Source organism: Suricata suricatta, chromosome 7 (genome assembly GCF_006229205.1).
Source record: "Suricata suricatta isolate VVHF042 chromosome 7, meerkat_22Aug2017_6uvM2_HiC, whole genome shotgun sequence".
Classification (NCBI taxonomy): Eukaryota; Metazoa; Chordata; class Mammalia; order Carnivora; family Herpestidae; genus Suricata; species Suricata suricatta.
In genome coordinates, this window is record NC_043706.1 from 55,408,605 (window position 1) to 55,429,787 (window position 21,183).

Here is a 21,183-nt window from a genome sequence, read left to right on the forward strand (position 1 = left end):
TATAGATTGTTTGTACCTCATTTTATAATGTGACAGTGCTTCTTAGCTGGTTCACCACATATCTCTTTAATCACTGACTTAGTTATTTTGCCCATTCTCCCTTTGGACTAGGCCAGTATTGGTATCCTTTGGTTGGTAGGTAGCCGGTAGGTGTTTATCCAAGAGGTGTTGGCATTAGCTGATTTTTTGAAAAATTTTTAATGTTTTTTATTTTTGAGAGACAGAGACAGTGCGAGCAGGGGAGGGTCAGAGAGAGAGGGAGACACAGAATCTGAAGCAGGCTCCAGGCTCTGAGCTAGCCATCAGCACAGGGCCTGACGTGGGGCTCGAACCCATCAGCCATGAGATCATGACCTGAGCTGAAGCTGGATGCCCAACCGACTGAGCCACCCAGGCGCCCCGGCATTTGCTGATTTTTAAGCAATACATGATTCATTGTGACTTACTGTAGTTCAAAATGGTAGAAGTTAGAATCTCCTAGTATGATTCCTAAGAGTCTAAAGTACTATTCCTCACTCTTAGACCAGACCCTTAATAAAGCTGAGACGGGGTCTAGGAAGTATATTTTAATAAACACCCAGGTATTTCTGGCATAGGTGTTACTTGGACCATATTTTCTTTTTTTTTTTTTTAATGTTTATTTTTCAGAGACAGAGAATGCGAGCGCGGGGGGGGGGGCGGTGGTCAGAGAGAGAGGGAGATACAGAATCCAAAGACAGGCTCCAGGTTCTGTCAGCACAGAGCCCGACATGGGGCTCGAACCCACAAACCATGAGATCATGACCTGAGCTGAAGTTGGATGCTTAACCAACTGAGCCACCCAGGCGCCCCACTTGGACCATATTTTCAGAAACACTGAATTAAGGTTTAAGAACACAGGGATCTAATAAAAAGTGAGAGTCCTTTTGAAATCATTTTTGTAAGTATTACTAAAGTTAACATTCATTATAAGACATTTAAACATGGAAAATATGACATTTACTTTACATGGAAAAATGTAAAGTAAAAAAATGAAATTCCATTGTTCTTTCTCCTTTCATAATTCCCATAGTTTATTGAATATGTAGCCAGACTTTTTAAAGTTTTTTTACTTATTATTTTTTTAATGTTTATTTTGAGAGAGAGAGCAAGCGAGTGGGGAGGGACTGAGAGAAGAGGAAGACACATAATCTGAAGACAGGCTCCAGGGTCTGAGCTAGCTGTCAGCACAGAGCCCGATGCAGCGCTGGAACCCATGAACCATGAGATCATGACCTGAGTTGAAGTCGGACGCTTAACCCACTGAGCCACCCGGGCACCCCAGACTTTATTTTCTGATGCACATCCAATTAATGTGTGTGTATATCTAGCATCTGATTTATTTCACATAAAAGAAACCATATTATATACAAACTATGCATAATGTACTTCCTTCTCTCTATCTTCAGGAGACTGATAATTAGCATATTTTGCCTCTTGCTTCTTATACTATTATACTAAATGGTATTGCACAGTATTTTAAAAAATAAACTATCTTTAGGGAAATTTTAGGTTCATAGCAGAAGTGAGCAGAAAGTATAGTTTCCATATACTGCCCTGCTCCACATATATAATCTCTTCACTATCAACATCCTGCTATGGGTTGTAACAGTTGTTACAGCTGATGAACCTACATTGACATATTACCATCGAAAGTCCATGGCTTACATTAAGGGTCATTTTTGGTGTACAGTCTGTGGATTTTGACAAATGTATAATGACATGTGTCTACCATTATAGTATCCTACAGAGTAGTTTTACTCTTTTAAAAATCCTTTGAGGGCACCTGAGTGTCTCAGTCGGTTAAGAGTCTGACTCTTCATACAGGCTCCGGTCATGATCTCACAGTTCATGAGATCAAGCTCCACTCTCAGTGCAGAGCCTATCTGGAATTCTCTCTCTGATCCTCTCCTGCTCTCTCTTGTGCACACACACTCTCTCAAATAAACTAAAAAACCCCACAAAAATCCTGTGCTTCATCCAATTATCCCTTCTTAACCACTGGTAATCACCAATATTTTTATTGTCTCCATAGTTTTGCATTTTCCAGCATGGTATGTAGCCATAAACTATTTTTAGACTTGTGGGTATATAGGACACATTTCGTTCTCAGCTTTGAGGCCTCAGCAGAAACAGACAACCAGAAAAGTCAAAAATAATCTCATTGCATCGTGATTTCAATAACCTCTGACTTAATATCTTGCCAATAAACACATTCATGCCCCCAGAGTCTCTGTGAACAGTCTTTAAAGAATTTTAGAATATTTTCTCTCAGGAAGAAAAACCAATATTAAACCAATATAGGAGAACAGAATTACCAGTTTAAATAAATTACTGCGTATTTTTTAAAAAATTAGTTTTTTTACCCTCTTATTTGGAATTTATAGGAAATTGAAAAAATAAAACTAGTACAAAGAATATTGTATCTATATTTATCTTTTGTTAATTTTTAAACCCTTTATCTAGCTCTTTTTTTCCCCGAATCATTTGAGGGCACGTTCTATACATCATGGCTCTTTGCACGTGACAACAGAGATCTCCTCTTTATATAGAACCGCTGTACAGTTATTACCTCTAATAAATGTCATGTTAATACTATGCTTTTACCTAATATTCATATTTCAGTTTTTTTCAGTTGATACAAATATCCTTTATGGTATTTTCCCCTTAAGGATAAAATTGGGTTTAAACTGAGATACTGCATTGAGTTGTTATGTCTCTTTAAATGTCGTTTAACCTAGGACATTTCCACAGCCTTTCATTGTTTTTATGACCTTGACATTATTGAAGAATATGTTCCTCTTCTGTTTGAAAAGAATGTTCAATATTTTGGATTTGACTGGTATTTCTTAATAGTTAGATTCAGGTTATGCATTCTTAGCTAAAATATTTCATAGGTGATGATGGATTCTTCTCAGGGTATCATGTATGGAGGGACCTACTATCTGTTCCTCATTGGTGAGGTGAATAATTTTTTTTCCATTGTGTAACATTCCATTGTATACTTGGGGTTTTATTTTGTCTTCCTTGCAATTCATATGCAGTCTGTGGGGAAATATTGTAAGACCATGCATAACTACTACTTATTTAAGAAAATTTTTTTCTAAGGGGTGCCTGGGTGGCTCAGTCTGTTAAGTGTCTGACTTCAGCTCAGGTCATGATCTCGCTGCCAGTGGGCTCGAGCCCGCATCAGCCTCTGTGCTCACAGCTCAAAGCCTGGAGCCTGCTTTGGATTCTGTGTGTGTCTCTCTCTGCTCCTCCCCCACTCATGCTCTCTCTCAAAAATAAACATTAAAAAAAAATTAAAACATTTTTGTTTTTGAGAGACAGAGCATGAGTGGGGGAGGGTAGAGAGAAAGAGAGAGACACACACACACACAGAATCTGAAGCAGGCTCCAGGATGTCAGCACAGAGCCCATTGTGGGGCCTGAACTCATGAATTGAGACCATGACCTGAGCCAAAGTTGGTGCTTAAACTGAGCCACCAGGTGACCCATCATATCTACTATTCATTAAAACTACCCCATAGATTCAACATCCACTGATGATTCTAGCCTGAGTAAGTCTTTACTTGGATGCAAAATGATAATTTTTCAGCTTTATCAGTCTTTCCACGATTATGGCCTGGGTACTGTAGCTTCTCAGATGGTCTCTAGAATTTTCAGAGGTATGATGATCCATTTGTTGTTGTTAACTTAGTGTCTGTGGGGAAAGGAGAGCTTATAGCTTCCTAGTCTATCATCTTGTTGACCTACATCTCTGCCTTAAATGCATACATTTCTTAAAAAGCTCTGCAAGATTCCCATCATGCATTAAAAATTCGGTCTCTGCAGCCCCCGCCCCACAGAGTCAGGCTCATGCCATCTTGTCCCCCTACCCCTGCTGAGCCACCTTCTCTCTACACTCTCAGCCCTCCACCCCACCCCTTTCTAAGTATGCCCCAGCAGAAACCACACCATCTCTTCCACATTCTCCACATGGGATGTGCAGCCATGCCTACGAGTGTTCTTAAAGCAGAGACGAATAATACTGCAGCCAGCCCAATGTCTACTGCCAGTTCAAGCAGTGGAAGAAGTGCAGGGAAGTCATTAAGCTTTGCCTCAGAATTATGGAGTATGATAACCAGGATCTAGAGATTTGGGGAGGATGCTCCTTCCTTGTACCTGGTCCTATGCATCTCTTCTATCTGGATGTTCATCTGTATCCTTATCATATCCTATAGTGAACTGGTGAACCGAAATCCTCTTGGACCAGGAGAAAGAACACAGCAAGAGAGAAACTTTAGGCATGACAAAAAGCAGTCATTGGACCATCAAGGACCCATTTTACCCCTGGGACTCCTTTTGCTTTTGAAGCAAGGGGACATTGAGAAGAAAACGTGGAAGAGAGAGGCAGTGTGGAGTGGAAAGTATGTCATACTTGGAGAGTGGAGATCAAGAGACCACCATAAGCCTTTTTCCTGCACCCAGCCTCTTGGGATATCCTTGAACTGTATCACTGTGTGCAGGGTTACCTCAAGAAACAAACCAAAGTACACATGGTGGAGAGTCGCAAATATCACTACAAGTAGGGAAAAAAACTAAAGTAACAACAAGAGAGACCATTAAAAGAACACTTTCTGAACGGACAGGCCCTGAACAGTCTATGAGTTTCCTTTAATAGGGTAGTACTTGCAGGTGCAGAGTGCATTATAAGCTTTTAAAACTGACAGAGAAAAAGCTAGCCAAAATGACAAAATGGAAGAACTCTCCTCAAAAGAAATTCCAGGAAGAAGTGACAGCTAAAGAATTGGTCAAAACAGATATAAGCAACATAACTAACCAAGATTTTAGGACAATAGTCATAAAATTAATCACTAGGCTTGAAAAAAGGCATAGAAGACAGCAGAGACATTGCTACAAAGATTATGGGTCTTAAAAATAGTTATGATGAATTAGAAAATGCTATAAATGAGGTACATCATAAAATGGAGGTGTCCACTTCATGGATTGAAGAGGCAGAAGAGAATAGGTGACTTAGAAGACACAATTATAGAAAAAGAGGAAGCCAAGAAAAAAAGATGAATTGATCCAGGAGCACAAAAGGAGAATTCGAGAACTGGGTGATGCAGTCAAACAGAACAATATCTGTATCCTAGGAATTCCAGAGCAGAAGAGAGACAGAAAGTGGCTGAAGGGGTGCTTGAACAAATTAAAGCTGAGAATTTCCCCAATCTGGGGAAGGAAATAGACATTGAAATCCAAGAGGCACAGAGAACTCCTTTCAGACGTAACTTGAATCCATCTTCAGCACAACATATCCTAGGGAAACTGGCAAAATACAAGGATAAAGAGACAATTCTGAAAGCAGCTAGGGATAAAAGGGCCCTAACATACAAAGAGAGACCTATCAGGGTGGTTGTAGACCTACCTACTGAAACTTGGCAGAAAGGATGGCAGGAAATCTTCAATGTGATGAACAGAAAAAATAATGCAGCCAAGAATCCTTTACCCAGCAAGCCTGTCATTCAGTATACAAGGAGAGATAAAGGGTTTCCCAAACAAAAATGGAATGAATTTATCACCATTAAGCCAGCCCTACAAGAAATCCTAAGGGGACGCTTAGGTGGCTCAGTCAGTTGAGTGTCTGACTTCAGCTCAGGTCATGATCTCAGTTCATGGGTTCAAGCCCTGCATCGGGCTCTGTGCTGACTACTAGCTCAGAGCCTGGAGCCTGCTTCAAATTCTGTGTCTCTTTCTCTTTCTGCTCCTCCCCTGTTCACGCTGTCTCTCAAAAATAAATAAAATGTAAAAAAAAAATCCAAAGGGGGACTTTATGAGGGAAATGTTGCAAGGTACCAGAGAGAGACACCATTATAAGCATGAACCCTATAGAGAACCCAATGACTCTAAACCCATATTTTTCCATAATAACACTGAATGTAAATGGATTAAGTGCTCCAATCAAAAGACATAGGGTAGCAAAAAGGATTAAAAAAAAAATCTTCAGCCGCTCTGGAAAACAGTGTGGAGGTTCCTCAAAAAACTATCCATAGAACTCCCTTATGACCCAGCAATAGCACTGCTAGGGATTTATCCAAGGGATACAGAAGTGCTGATGCATAGGAGCACATGTACCCCAATGTTCATAGTAGTACTGTCAACAATAGCCAAAACATGGAAAGAGCTTAAATGTCCACCACCTGATGAGTGGATCAAGAAGATGTGGTATATATATATACAATGGAGTATTATATGGCAATGAGAAAGAATGAAATCTGGCCATTTGTAGGAAAGTGGATGGACCTCGAGGGTGTCATGCTAAGCCAAATAAGTTAGGCGGAGGACAGATACCATATGTTTGCACTCATAGGTCTACCAGGAAAACAGGAGAAAACTAATGGAGGACCAGGGGGAGGGGAAGAGGGAAAGAGTTGGGGAGAGAGAGGGATGCAAAACTTGAGACTATTGAATACTGAAAACGAACTGAGGGTTGAAGGGGGAGGGGGCAAAAGAGGTGGTGGTGATGGAGGAGGGCACTTGTGGGGAAGAGCACTGGTTGTTGTATGGAAACCAATTTGACAAACTATTTTTTAAAAAAGTTAAGGCAGTAACAAGAGATGAAGAAAGGCGTTATATAATAATTACAGGGTCTATCCATCAGCAAGAGCTAACAATTATAAACATCTATGTACCGAATTCGAGAGCACCCAAATACATAAAACAATCACAAACAGATACAATCTTATTAAGAATGTGCTAATTGCAGGGGACATTAATATTCCACTTACAGCAATGGATAGATCAAACTAGACAGAAAAGCACTAAAGAAACAAAGGACCTAAATGACACATTGGATCAGATGGACTTGACAAATATATTTAGAACTCTACATCTTGAGGCTATGGAATTCACTTTCTTCTCAAGTACGCATGTTATTTTCTCCAAAATAGATCACATACTAGGTCATCCAGCAGCCGTCAATAAATATAAACGAATTGAGATCATACCATCCACACTTTCAGATCACAATGCTATGAAACTTGAAATCAATCACAGGAAAAAGTCTGGAAAACCTCCAGAAACATGGAGGTTAAAGACCACCATACTAAAGAATGATTGGGCCAATCAGGCAATTAGAGAAGAAATTAAAAAATATATGATAACAAATGAAAATGCAATAATCCAAACTCTTTGGGATGCAGCAAAGGCAGTCCGAAGAGGAAAATACATTGCAATCCAGGCCTATTTCAAGAAACTAGAAAAAGCACAAATACGAATTCTAAAAGTGCACCTAAAGGAGCTAGAAGGAGAGCAGCAAGAACACCCCAAGCCCAGCAGAGGAAGAGAGATAATAATGATCAGAGAAGAAATAAGCAATATAGAATCCAAAACAATAATTGATCGGATCAATGAAACCAAGAGTTGGTTTTCTGAAAAAATAAACATAATTGACAAACCTCTAGCCAGGCTTCTTAAAGAAAGAGCACCCAAATAGACAAAAATCATGAATGAAAATGGATTTATGACAACAATCCTTCAGAAATACAATCAATTATCAGGGAATACTATGAAAAATTACATGCCAACAAACTGGACAACCTAGAAGAAGTGGACAAATTCCTAAATACACACTTCCAAAATTGAAACGGGAAGAGATAGAAAATTTGAAGAGACCCATAACTAATGGAGAAATTGAATAGTTATCAAAAATCTCCCAACAAGTAAGAGCCCTGGACCAGATGACTTCCCTGGGGAATTCTACCAGACATTTAAATCAGAGTTAATACCCATTCTTTTCAAGCTATTTCAAAAAAACAGAAATAGAAGGAAACCAGACACTCAGCAAGAAAACCAAACCAAACCAAACCAAAACAACAACAACAGCAACAAAAACCCACAAAACCCACAAAAACACTACAGGCCAATATCCCTGATGAATATGGATGCAAAAGTCCTCAATAAGATACTAGCAAATCAAATTCAACAATTCAACAGCATATAAAAAGTATTATCTACCATGGTCAAGTGGGATTCATTTCATGGTTAAAGGGCTGGTTCAATATTTGTAAACCAATCAACGTGATACATCGCATTAACAAAAGAAAAGGTAAAAACCTTATGATCCTGTTGATAGATGCAGAAAAAGCATTTGACAAAATACAGCATCTTTTTTTAAGAAAAACCCTAGAGAACATCAGGATAGAAGGAACTTACTTAAACATCATAAAAGCCATTTATGAAAAGCCCACAGCTAATATCCTCAATGGGGAAAAACTGAGAACTTTCCCCCTGAGATCAGGAATATGACAAGGATGTCTACTCTCACCACTGTTGTTTAACATAGTGCTGGAAATTCTAGCATTAGCAATTAGACAACAAAAGAAAATAAACGGCATCAGAATTGGCAAAGCTGAGTTAACCTTTCACGTTTTGCAGAGGACATGATACTCTACATGGAAAACTTGACCAGCTCCGCCAAAAGTCTGCTAGAACTGATCCATGAATTCAGAAAAGTCACAGGGTACAAAATCAACATAGAGAAATCGGTTGCATTTTTATACACCAATAATGAAGCAACAGAAAATCAAGAAACTGATCCTACTCATAATTGCACCAAAGACCAGAAGATACCTAGGCATAAGCCTTACCAAAGATGTAAAAGATCTATATAATGAGAACTATAAAAAAACTTATAAAGAAAATTGAAGACAAAGAAATGGAAAACCATTCCATGCTCAAGATTAGAAGAATAAATATTGTTAAAATGTCAATACTACCCTAAGCAATCTACACATTCAATGCAATTCCAATCAAAATGGCGCCAGCATTCTTCTCAAAGCTAGAACTATCCTAAAATTTGTATGGAACCACAAAAGACCCTGAATAGCCAAAGTAATATTGAACAAGAAAACTAAAACAGGAGGCATCACAATCCCAGACTTTAGCTTCTACTACAAAGCTGTCGTCATCAAGATGGTATGGTATTGGCACAAAAACATACACAGACCAATGGAATAGAATAGAGAACCCAGAATTGGACCCACAAATGTATGGCCAATTATTTTTTGACAAAGCAGTAATGAGTATCTAATGGAAAAAGGCTGCCTCTTTAGCAGGTGGTGCTGGGAGAACTGGGCAGCAACATGCAGAAGAATAAAACTAGACCACTTTCTTACACTATACACAAAAATAAACTCAAAATGGCTGAAGGACCTGAATGTGAGACAGCAAACCATTAAAACCCCAGAGGAGAAAGCAGGAAACAACCTCCTTGACCTCAGCTATAGCAGTTTCTTACTTGACACATCTCCAAAGGCAAGGCATTTTGCAAGGGCAAAAAATAACTATTGGGACCTCATCAAGATAAGCTTCTGCACTCCAAAGGAAACAATAAAACTAATAGGCAACTGATGGAATGGGAAAAGATAGTTGCAAATAACATATCGGATAAAGGGCTAGTATTGAAAACATATGTGGTACTCACCAAACTCCACACCTGAAAAACAAACAATCCAGTGAACAGATGGGTAGAAGACATGAACAGACACTTCTCCAGAGGACATCCAGCTGGCCAACAGACACATGAAACGATGGTCAGCATCACTCATCATCAGGGAAATACAAATCAAAACCATACTGAGATACCACCTCACGCCAGTCAGAGTGGCTAAAATAAATCAGGAGACTATAGATGCTGGCAAGGATGTGGAGAAATGGGCACCTTCCTACATTGTTGGTGGGAATCTAAACTGGTGCAGCTGTTTTGAAAACAGTGTGGAGGTTCCTCAAAAAATTAACAGTAGAACTCCCCTATGACCCAACAATAGCACTGCTGGGAATTTACCCAAGGGATACAGGAGTGCTCTACATGTGTACCCCAATGTTCATAGCAGCAATTTCAACAATAGCCAAATCATGGAAAGAGCCTAAATGTCCATCAACTGGTGAATGGATCAAGAAGATGTGGTTTATCTATACAATGGATTACTACATGGCAGTGAGAAAGAATGAAATTTGGCCATTTGTAGCAACGTGGATGGAACTTGAGGGTGTTATGCTAAGTGAAATAAGTCAGGCAGAGAAGGACAGATACCATGTTTTCACTCATGGAAACAGGAGAAACTTGACAGAGGATTATAGAGGAGGGGAAGGAGAAAAATAGTTAAGGAGAGGGAGGGAGGCAAACCATAAGAGACCCTTAAATACAGAGAACAAATAGGGTTGATGGTCATGGGGGAGAGGGGAAAATAGGTGATGGCATGGAGGAGGGCACTTGTTGCGATGAGCACTGAGTGTTATATGGAAACCAACTTGACAAGTATAAAATTTTTTTCACCATCTCCCCACCTTAGATGCAGCAACTTTTTTTTTTTTAAACACATTTCTAATCATTTTAAATTGAACATGTCCCAGTGAAGGTTGTTTTGCTACCAAATGTTTCTGTTTTTAGTGGTGGACCTCAATATTTTTAAAATAGATTACTTAATTCCCAGACATTCTCTCTCTTGATGGACTCAAAGCATAGCCTTTTCAATAAATAAATGGCTGTCAATCTCCACCATCTTATAAGCCAAGAGGTGAAGTTAGTATTCCACACTGATGTACATCTGCTTTGTTCTTAGCAAGTTATCTCTCCATTTTATACTTTCAACTTCCATTATTTTTAATGCAAAAGATTTTTATTTTAGCCACAGCTCTTCTACTGTACCATAGCTGTATTTTGTTCAGTTAGTAAAGACAAATAGTTAAAATTATTCACTTTTTATAGTATTTATTAATCTGGTATTTGCCTTTAGGTTTATGGATAAGTGCATATGACTTCACTGTAGCTTCTTAATTTGTTAGAATCTATTGGATAGAAGTCACTTTTTTTCCCATCCTTAACTACATGAAGTCTTAAGTACTTACCTCTCCATTTTAACTTAAGCAGTTGGACAAATTTTAGATTTACTAAGTACACACCTTGTTACTGTAGTAAAAATGGAAGCTAAACATCCATTTTCTTTGCTAGATTATTTCTAGAGTGTACTGGGAGTGGTGTGAATAAGCATTTGGACCTGTTGGTTAATTGCCTACAGAAGGAATGGTTAAGAATCAATTATCAAAATAATAAAACCATCCCTTTAGGCAAACTTTCTTTAGCACCCAGATGGATAATGCTGAATAACACTATTTAATTGTTTAAGTCATTTAGTTATTTGGGTGGCTATTTGGTTCTAAATGATCTTTGGAGACCCATCAAGATGGAGTGTTGCTTAAAAATTAAGTATTCAATAAAATCACAAGATTGCTTCATGATAATGAGAGACATCTGGTTGTTCTTGCTATCAAAATCTTCTAGGATGAGGTGTTCTACTGCATGTTTTTGGAGAATTTTAGGGTTTGAACAGATGTCAAGTTAAACTTTTTAATTTTCATACTAAAACACCAACTTTGTCACTTATAAAAAAGCATGTAAATGAAATAAAGCATGTAATAACATGTAATTCAATTAATTACCAGGATACTTAGACTTTTACAGAGATCTCAATTTTTAATTTTTTAGTATGCCTTGACTGTCAAAAAGTTGGCTGACATAAATGATATCCAAAAGTAATGGTTTACTTTTTTTAATTTGTTTTGAGATAAAGAGAGAAACATTGCACACACACAGGGGAGGAGTAGAAAGGGAGGGAGAGAGAGAATCCCAAGCAGGCTCCATTCACATTGTCAGTGCAGAGCCAGATGCTGGGGCTCAAACTCATGAACTATAAGATCATGACCTGAGATGATGTCAGGAGTTGAACGCTTGACCAACTGAACCACCAGGTTTCCCATAAGTTTCCTTTTCAGATGAAGAGGTTTACTCACATTTGTAATTGCATCATTCCATTTTCCCCCATGCTTTGCTGCAGTGGTTCTTACTCTTAGGAAAGCTACCTTACTGTCCCATGAGTCTATACAAATCTTGCCTATTCTTTGATAGTTAATTTAATTCCATTTTTTTTAAGTTTGTTTATTTTTGAATGAGAGAGAGAGAGAGAGAGAGAGAGAGAGAGAGAGAGAGCAAGCGAGAGAGTGTGCACACAAGCAAGGGAGGGGCAGAGAGAGAGAGGGAGACACAGAATCTGAAGCAGGCTGTTGTCAGCACAGAGCCTTGATGGGCTTGAACTCACCAACTGAGATCATGACCTGAGCTGAAGTCGGATACCCAACCGACTGAGCCACTCAGGCACCCCCCATTGCTTTTTTTAATGTTTATTTTTAGAAAGAGAATGTGAGTGGGGGAAGGGCAGAGAAAGAAGAGGGGACAGAAGATCTGAAGCAGGCTCTGTGCCAACAGCAGTGAGCCTGACTCGGGGTTTGAACTCAGGAACCATGAGATCATGACCTGAGCAAAGACAGACTGAACTGACTGAGTCACCAGGTGCCCCTAATTCCATTTCCATTGGTTTTTAATGACATTTCAGGTCTCAGTAGCTGGAAATAATGCACATATTGTATCATTTGTCTAGCAATTAAAGCAGTCAATACTCTGAAATATTCTTCCTCTTTTCCCTGAGCTGTAAATTAAATTGCATATTTTTATTTGGTTTTCACAGACTTTTTCCTAGTCTCCACTTGAGTCATTGGCTCTTTGAAAGGGGGGACTCCCCTATCTGATAGTGCTTTGGATCATTTCATGTGGCTTGAGTGGCTTCTCAATAAGCATATTTTTAAAACATTTAATAATCATCTATACTTCTTTAGAGGATGAGGGTTTTAAAAAATATTTTATTTGGTCATTTTGAAAAGTCTATGTTACCATGTTGACCAAAATAGTTTGAAATCTTTTAAAACAACTTTTATATAATAAACTACTACCTTTTCAAACTAGGAGGTTTAAAATATTTTAACTTAAGAATACTTAAGAGTAACTTGGGCTGCCTGGGTGGCTCAGTGAGTTAAGCATTTGACTTTGGCTCCAGTCATGATCCATTTGTGAGTTTGAGCTCTATATTGGGTTCTCTCCTGTCAGCACAGAGCCCACTTTGGATCCTTGGTCCCACTCTCTCTCTGCCACTCCCCCACTTGCACTCTCTCTCAAAAATAAACAAACATTAAAAAAAAAAAGAATATTTAAGACTAACTCCTATTTTTAAAATAAAATGGATCAAAATATCTATGTGAACGTGGCCTGCTTTTAACACAAGTGTAATCTAATACTTTCTTCTTCCTCTGTAGGAGGGGGCTAATTATTTATGGGGTGCTTCACAGTGTGCTAGGTATGATACTGGCCTCTTTATTTCAGTGACCCCTCACCATGAGGTGTGCTAGGAGACTCAGGCAATTCTGCCTCTCAGACCAGAGGGCTTTCTTGACCGTTCACCTTGTGATATTCCTTGGTCACTAGAACAGCATGGTACAGGAAGGTTTGCTTTTTAAAATTTTTCTTAAGATAAAGTGTACAGAGTTTAACAAAAGAAAACCATGAAATAATATTTTGCAATCTTTATCTTTTTAGCGATCATGAAAACTTTAGTTTGCTGGTCACTTTTCAATGTTTCTATTAGAAATAGAAATAGTTCCCCAAATTAAAAAGTAAAGTTTGTAGTTGGATCTTAGCACTGTCAATCATTTCAGATTAAAAGAAGATGGCCAGGGGCACCTGGATGGCTCAGTCAGTTAAGCACCCGACTTTAGCTCAAGTCATGATGTCACAGTTTGTGGGTTCAAGCCCTGCATTGGGCTCTGTGCTGACAGCTCAGAACCTGGAGCCTGCTTCAGATTCTGTGTCTCCCTTTCTCTCTGCCTGTCCCCTGCTCACGCTGTCTCTGTCTCAAAAATAGATAAACATTAAAAAAAAAAAAAAAAGGAAGGTGGGCAAACCTGCTCCAGGCAAAGAGGCAGCCAAGCCTTATCCATAGAAATTGACTGTAAGCAAAAAAATTGTTTTCACTGTGGGGAACAGGGTATTTACGTTTAAGCATGTAAAACATATCAAGAGAGGAAACAATAGAGAGCTGAAATTCATTGTGAGTGCTTTCTGTTTATTACTTAATGTTGTCTTGAATACAAAATCAAAAGGACTTTGTTGAAGAAAAACCTCTCATAGATGTCTCTTAATTGTTTTTAACTTTCACTCACCACCTTATACAAAGAAGTGACTATTAATTTAAGACTTGACAAAGAAAATGGACTCTCTCCGGACTTTGGCCAAAAATTTCCTCCAAACTGAGATTTTTACATACTGTTTTCCACCTTTTTTTCACACTCGAGAAGCCTGATGTTCAGGAAAGTTAACTTACTTGCCCAAAGTCCAAGGTTAGGAAAAAGCAGTTGTCTGTTTCTTTCTACTAAGACTCACCTGTAACTTCTATTCCTTTAGATACTCAAAAAGCTTACTGTTCACATAAACCTTAGAATTCTTATATTTAATTCACTTTCTCACTGAGTTTCATTCATGATTTAGCAGCTTATATTGAAGAACACAGAAAGAAGATTAAATAATTAAAATATGTGTTCCTAGGAATTATAGCTAGTTCCTATTTATTTTTTACAAGTATTATAAAAATTGTAGAGATAGAGGATCTAGTACACATATAACCACATCTTTTACTAATTATTAAGATGGGATTAAAAGTAGGGGAAATGAAGACTACAGTTCTTTTTTTTTCTATGAAGAAACCTTGTAAATTACCTGCTCTATTCCCACATGGCTAAATGCACCTGGAAATTAACATCTGAAAATAGGCAAACAGTAATAATTCCTGAAATTGCCACCTATAGTACTATGGATTATTTGCTCTACTATCAGGAAAGCCAAAGACTTGGCAGGAAAGCACCTGATGTGTCAGGGAGGCTTGTAGAACGGAGCTTCTCCATGACCTTGAATTAATTTCAGTGAAATCTAGGGCTGGGTAGACCATAAAGTATCCTTGGCATCAAGACTCTAAGTAGCTTTAAGATTTGCCTATTTCATTCTAATTGCCAGCATGGGAGTGGGGTTCTTTATCATAGGGAATGAGAAATGAATGGGAAAAAAATTGCACTAAGTATATAAAGAATGTAAGAAAAATGGAAAGATTTTCTATATCTTCCAGGCTAAAAGTTAAAAACACACATATTATAGAATCTCATTTGGCTAACTGTCACCAATATGGAATAGCTGAAATTTAGTGGTATATAGGAAAAAGCAATTTACCAATAATGTGGGAAAAATAAATCCAGAGGAGAGATTTTATGACTCAGGAAAGGTTATATGTATAGTTGTAAAACACAGACTCTAACAGGAAACATAGCTACATCAGGGAAAGAAAAAAAAAAGCAAATGAACAAGATTCGAGTGTACAAGAAAAGAAATTGAAAAAAAAGAAACTGAGCATATTATGTCTTGCAAAATAACTGTAAACCAGAGTTCTGCTGGAAATAGAATATTTTAGTGACTAAACTGGGTTGCAAAATATTTTCCCTATCCTGTTATTTCTTTTTAAATTAAGATCAATAGTCCCATGAACTGTTGAACCCAGATGCTATTGTTTGTCAACCACTCTTCTTTATCATCAGTTTAATTTGTAAAGCTGGGTTGGGACCCTTGGGTGTTTAAAAATCACATGTCTGGGGCGCCTGGGTGGCTCAGTTGGTTAAGCCTCTGACTTCGGCTCAGGTCAGATCTCGCGTTCGTGGGTTCGAGCCCCGCGTCAGGCTCTGTGCTGACAGCTAGCTCAGAGCCTGGAGCCCGCTTCCAGTTCTGTGTCTCCTTCTCTCTCTGCCCCTCCCCCTCTCATGTTCTCTCTCTGTATCAAAAATAAATAAAACATTAAAAAAAACCCTTAAAAAAAATCACATGTCTGAGCTGGTTTCTGGGCCAGACAATGTGAGCATTGTGAATTCCTGCACTTCTGAAACTAGGCTCAGATATTTTGGAATCATTTTTGGTAGCTGTGACCCTTAAAGCCATTGAATTCAAGTGGTCTGTTGATATTTTCCTTAGTGAAGCATCATACTTCAGTGGAATTCCTGAGGAGTTTTGGGTGGGGCCATAGTGAAAAGAAAATATCCCAATCACAAATTCTCCTTCTCTTGTCCTTAAATGGCTTTTACTTTCTGACAGTTATAGGTAAATGTTTTAAGGGACTTGAAAGATCACTTTTTCCCATTAGTCAGACATCTTAAGAGTAAGGGATAGACAAAATCTAATTTTACTACTTACACTATAATGCTGGTATAGAAAATTTCCCCCAGCCACCCTCCTTTCAGATACATACATATACTTTAAAATATTTAAGACTATTTTGGGGTGCCTGGTGGCTCAGTGGGTTAAGCATCTGATAGTTGATTTCAGTTCAGGTTGTGATCTCACAGTTCATTAGATGGAGCCCCAAGTTGGGTTCTGTGTGTGTGGAGCCTGCTTGGGATTCTCTTTCTCCCTCTCTCCCTTTGCCTCTCTCCTACTCTCTCTCTCTCTCTCTCTCTCAAAATAAATAAATAAATAAATAAATAAATAAATAAATAAAACTAAAGTACTGGGACATAAATAAATAAATAAATAAATAAATAAATAAATTAATTAATAAGTAAAACTAAAGTACTGGGACAAAGATATTTTCCAATTCTGCATAACACAGGTTGAACAGGTTTTCACTCATTTCATGTGACTGGTAGTTTATATATTTTGATTATGCATATAGATAATACACTGTAATGGGAAAGTCACTGGATTGGCAGTGTGAAGGCTTAACATCTCAGTCCCACTAATTTAGAGGTTCCTATTTCTATTTTGTTTTTTAAATTTTTTTAAATGTTTTATTTATTTTTGATACAGAAAGAGACAGAGTATGAGAGGGGGAGGGTCAGAGAGAGAGGGAGACACAGAACCGGAAGCAAGCTCCAGGCTCTGAGCTAGCGGTCAGCACAGAGCCCGACGCGGGGCTCGAACCCACGAACGTGAGATCTGACCTGAGCCGAAGCTGGAGGCTTAACCAACTGAGCCACCCAGGCGCCCCTCTATTTTGTTTTTTAAAGAGAGAGAGAGCAAGTGAGCTCGTGAAGGCAAACTGGGAGGGACAGAAGGACAAGGAGAGAATCCCAAGCAGGCTCCATGCTTAGCTTGGAGACCCACACGCTCGATCTCTCAACTGTGAGATCATGATCTGAGCTGAAGTCAAGAGGCACCTTTAGGGCGCCTGAGTGGCTAAGTTGGTTGGGTGGCAGTCTGGGACTCAGGTTATGATCTCACAGCTCATGAGTTCAAGCTCCATGTCGGTCTCTGTGCTGACAGCTCAGAGGCTGGAGCCTGCTCGGGATTCTGTGTCTCCCTCTCTCTCTGCCCCTTCCCTGTTCACACACACACACTCTGTCTCAAAAATAAATAAACATTAAAAAAAAAAAAAAGAGGCAGTCGCTTAACTGACTGAGCCACCCAGGCGCCCTACTAATTCTGAGTTTTGATTTTTACCTCTTTCAAAATAGAAGAGTTGGGATTAAGTAAGTGATTTTTAAAGGTTCTTTTCAATCCTACCCATTGATGACTCATTCAATTACAAATTTTAGTTTTGAAGTTATTTGAATTTTAATGATTACATTGATCTTTTAGTAGGCTTTCTTAGATAACTGGAGTATGATAGTTGCTGATAAATGTTACCTCTACATTGTTACTTCCTATGCTATATTTACTTATGAAATGGCCATTCTAAGGGGCTGCTAAGATCTAGAAATAGAGTCTTAGTGAACTTGATGATATGCTGTGCTTTTATTTATTAACTATTAAGCACCTACTAATAACTGGATTGAGAGTCAAGAGACTTGATTCTGAGACTGTTGGTACATTATTTAATTTCTCTGAGCATTAGTCTCCTCATTTATAAATTGATACTGTTGGACTAGAAGATGATTAGTGATGTCCTATGATTCTACACTCTTGGAACTCTTGATACCAAAATGTAGATTTAATATGTAATATGGCTGAATCATTAAGAGTGTTGCTCTGAATTTTGGAACTTGAGAACAAGAGGAAAAAAAAACCTTTATATTTTATAGCATTTTATACCTAATAAAGAATTTTTATATGCATTGCTTCCCATAAATCTTGTAAGGTAGGCAAAATCATAGTTATTATATCGGTGAGGGTCCTGTCAGTGAACAGATGCTCATGCAGGGTAGTCTGAAAATAAGAGAATGAAGACCATTTACAAAGATGTGGTCAGAGTTCAGGGAAGCTACAGGAGCTGGGGTGTTGCCCTACGCTTGTCTCAATAGGGAACTGTTTCCACTCTTAGGCCTGAGGCTGGAGAAGGTGAGGATCTCCTGAAAGAAACTGTGTCCTTAGGGAAAGGTAAATATTGGTGACCTAGTGGCAAAAAATGTAGGGAAATAAATACTCTCACTCTTCTGTTTTCCCATCAATTACTGGTGATTTCTATGGTCTAAACTCAACTGGAAGCAGATTGGATGGGAGCCCATTGAATCAGTCCTCTGAGAGACCCTCTGGGGTACAAAGCCAAGGTGGAGGGGCTTTGTAGGAGGAAGGGCGGGGCACATGGCTAACAGGTGGCACACTTACAGATAATGAAGCCAAGGATTAGAAAGTAAAAGGACACAGCAGAAAGAAAATCATGAGTTACTTGAAGCACCAGGATGCAAATCTCCTGCTTATAGTCTTCACAGGCTTCTTATTTTGTTAGCATGAGATTAAAATTCTTACCATGTTTTCTAAGACTATATGATCTGACTTCTTCTTTCCTTTCTAAAGTCATCTAATAATACCATCTCCTATTATGGGAATATTGGCTGCCTTTCTCTCCCTCAAATAAGTAATACTATTTTCCTGTTACTAGGTTAGCCTCTGCCTAGAGGATTTGTCCCACATTTTTCCACACATGGATAATTCTCACTAGATGTCAGCTCAGCTCAAATGTCCCTACTTAGAGAGTCCATTCCTGACCATCCCAACTAAAATGTACTCTTCCAATGACTTTCTATCTTGTCTTCCTCTTTATTTCCTTTGTGGCATTAACTCAATCTGTATTTTTCCTCATTGATTGGTGGATATGGTATTTGCTGTCTCCTCCTATTAGAATGTAACTTTTATGGATGCTGGACATCTGTCTTGTTAAGGGAGTATTCCCAACACTTGGTCTGGAACTCATAAGCAATCTTACTACATTAGTGAATAATCCATTCTATAAGCATTACTCCAAAGGAAGGAAAAAAGAACAAAGGTTACTAATGCCAGACTGCATTTTGAGACAAATAACACCCTTTTGCCATTTCTACCTTCAACAGCTTCATCATGTTTGCATACCAATTGCATTTTGGTTTCTTCTCATTCAGAGATTATGAACATGAGTTTTGATTTGTATTAGAGGTGGAGCTTATTTACAATAAAGATGGACATGGGGCACCTGAGTGGCTCAGTTGGTTAAGCATCTGACTCTTCATTTTGGCTAAGGTCATGATCCCAGAGTTATCAGATCAAGCCCCAAATGGGGCTCTGTGCTGATAGTGTGGAGCCTGCTTGGGATTCTCTCTCTCTCCCTCTCTCTCTGTCCCTTCCATGCTTGTGTGCTCAATCTCTCTCTCTCTCTCTCTCTCAGCTTGCCCTCTCAAAATAAATCAATAAACTTAAAAAAAAAAGGTGGACATAAAACTAGGTAGGTGTGAAAGCTGTAAGTCTAGAGTTCCATGTACAGTCAAATTAATTTTCTTTCCAAGACTTAAGGTTTCTTGGAATGGGGAAATAGAAGAGGAAGAAGGAAAATTATGAGGGAGACAAAATTTTTCTGGCAGCTTTTATCATAGTTTGTAGACTCTCTATGAGATAATTTTATTACTGTCACTATTTCTCTCTCTCTTCTATCAATTATCTATTGATATAATCTCTATATAAATTACTATATACATGTCTCTATGTAATTTATTTATATACATACCAATATTATTTATTTATCTAAACACTACAACAAATTTTGGGTTAATTCCCTAGGCTTTCATCATTTGAGCTTTTAATCTTCACAAACATAGCCTGTCTTATTGTTACAATCACTAGCTCTTCCGTGAACTTGTCTTTGTTCACTTGTAAACTTTGTAAATTTGAAAATTTCTTCCAGTTTAAACACCTATCTCTTTGGCAGTAGTAAACGTACATCCTCTTGGTAAGGTTTCAAGTACTTTTTTTTTTGCTTTTCACTAAAGTCAGAAACTCTTTCTTGAAAACTGTCACAATCAGTTTTTATTATTTTAGAACCAGTAAGTTGAAATGTATGTAACAGATATATATATTTTTTGATTTGCACTATGATGGGAGAGAGAGATTCAACAACAATAGACAAAAACAGGTAGTTTTTTTTGGTCACTGCCCTCAGTTCTATGACAGGAAATCTGGGAACACTTTCCTAAAGAAGTAAAGTCTGAGTTGAAATCTGAAGGATACATAAGGGTTAGCTGAGTGTGGAGGGGAACACCAGAGCATTTAAGGCAGAGGAAAGAGTATGAATAAAGATCCCTATTCCAGGATGGAGTGTGGTTTGGTCTAGGAACTAAGCACAGCCCTTTCTAAAAGATCAAGATCTGCTGCCAATGTCATGAAAAAGACATTTCCCTAAGCCTCATTATTTTATAATCATACCTTATAACATGATTAAAAATTTCTGTCACTAAATCACTAGTATTCTAAATCTCCAATGTCCTGAGTTTATCAGCACTTTTGACTTTTGGAGGAAAGTTAAACACAAAGAATCTCAAAAAACATAGAATAAAAAATATTTGCATTAGTATATTTGATAAAGTGATCTGAGAGAGATTAAATTTGCTCTTACCACACATCTGAATACATTATAATAACTCCCCCAAATTATGCAAAGGTGTATATAACACAATTGATGATTGTGTACTCCTTCTATGCCAGTGTCTGTTCCTAAATAGGGGAAATGAAGGCTGAAACTTTACCTTCTGGGTGGAGGGTAAGGTGGGATAGAATGATAGTAGATTATCCAATCTCAGGAAGCCAAGATATAGCAGGTAAAACTCTATGTCCCCCTATTTTTCTGGCTTCATCTCATCAGATTCTGTAACTGTGAATTTCTTGGATTTCTTGCCACACTGTTTTGAAGTCCCAGCCAGCCCCAAGATCCAGAATCATCCCTACTGATACTTAAACTAGACAAGACAGCGTCCAGCAGTGGCAACAAAATGAAGCAGGACAGGACCCACTTGGGTGGTACTGCT

At 38.3% G+C, this 21,183-nt stretch overlaps 1 protein-coding gene across 1 annotated transcript in view; it reads right to left on the reverse strand.

Annotated features, from left to right (window-relative positions):
- Window positions 1-21,183, reverse strand: part of EYS (eyes shut homolog) — a 1,499,666-nt gene that overhangs the window by 6,322 nt on the left and 1,472,161 nt on the right. The gene's annotated exons all lie outside the window — the stretch shown is intronic.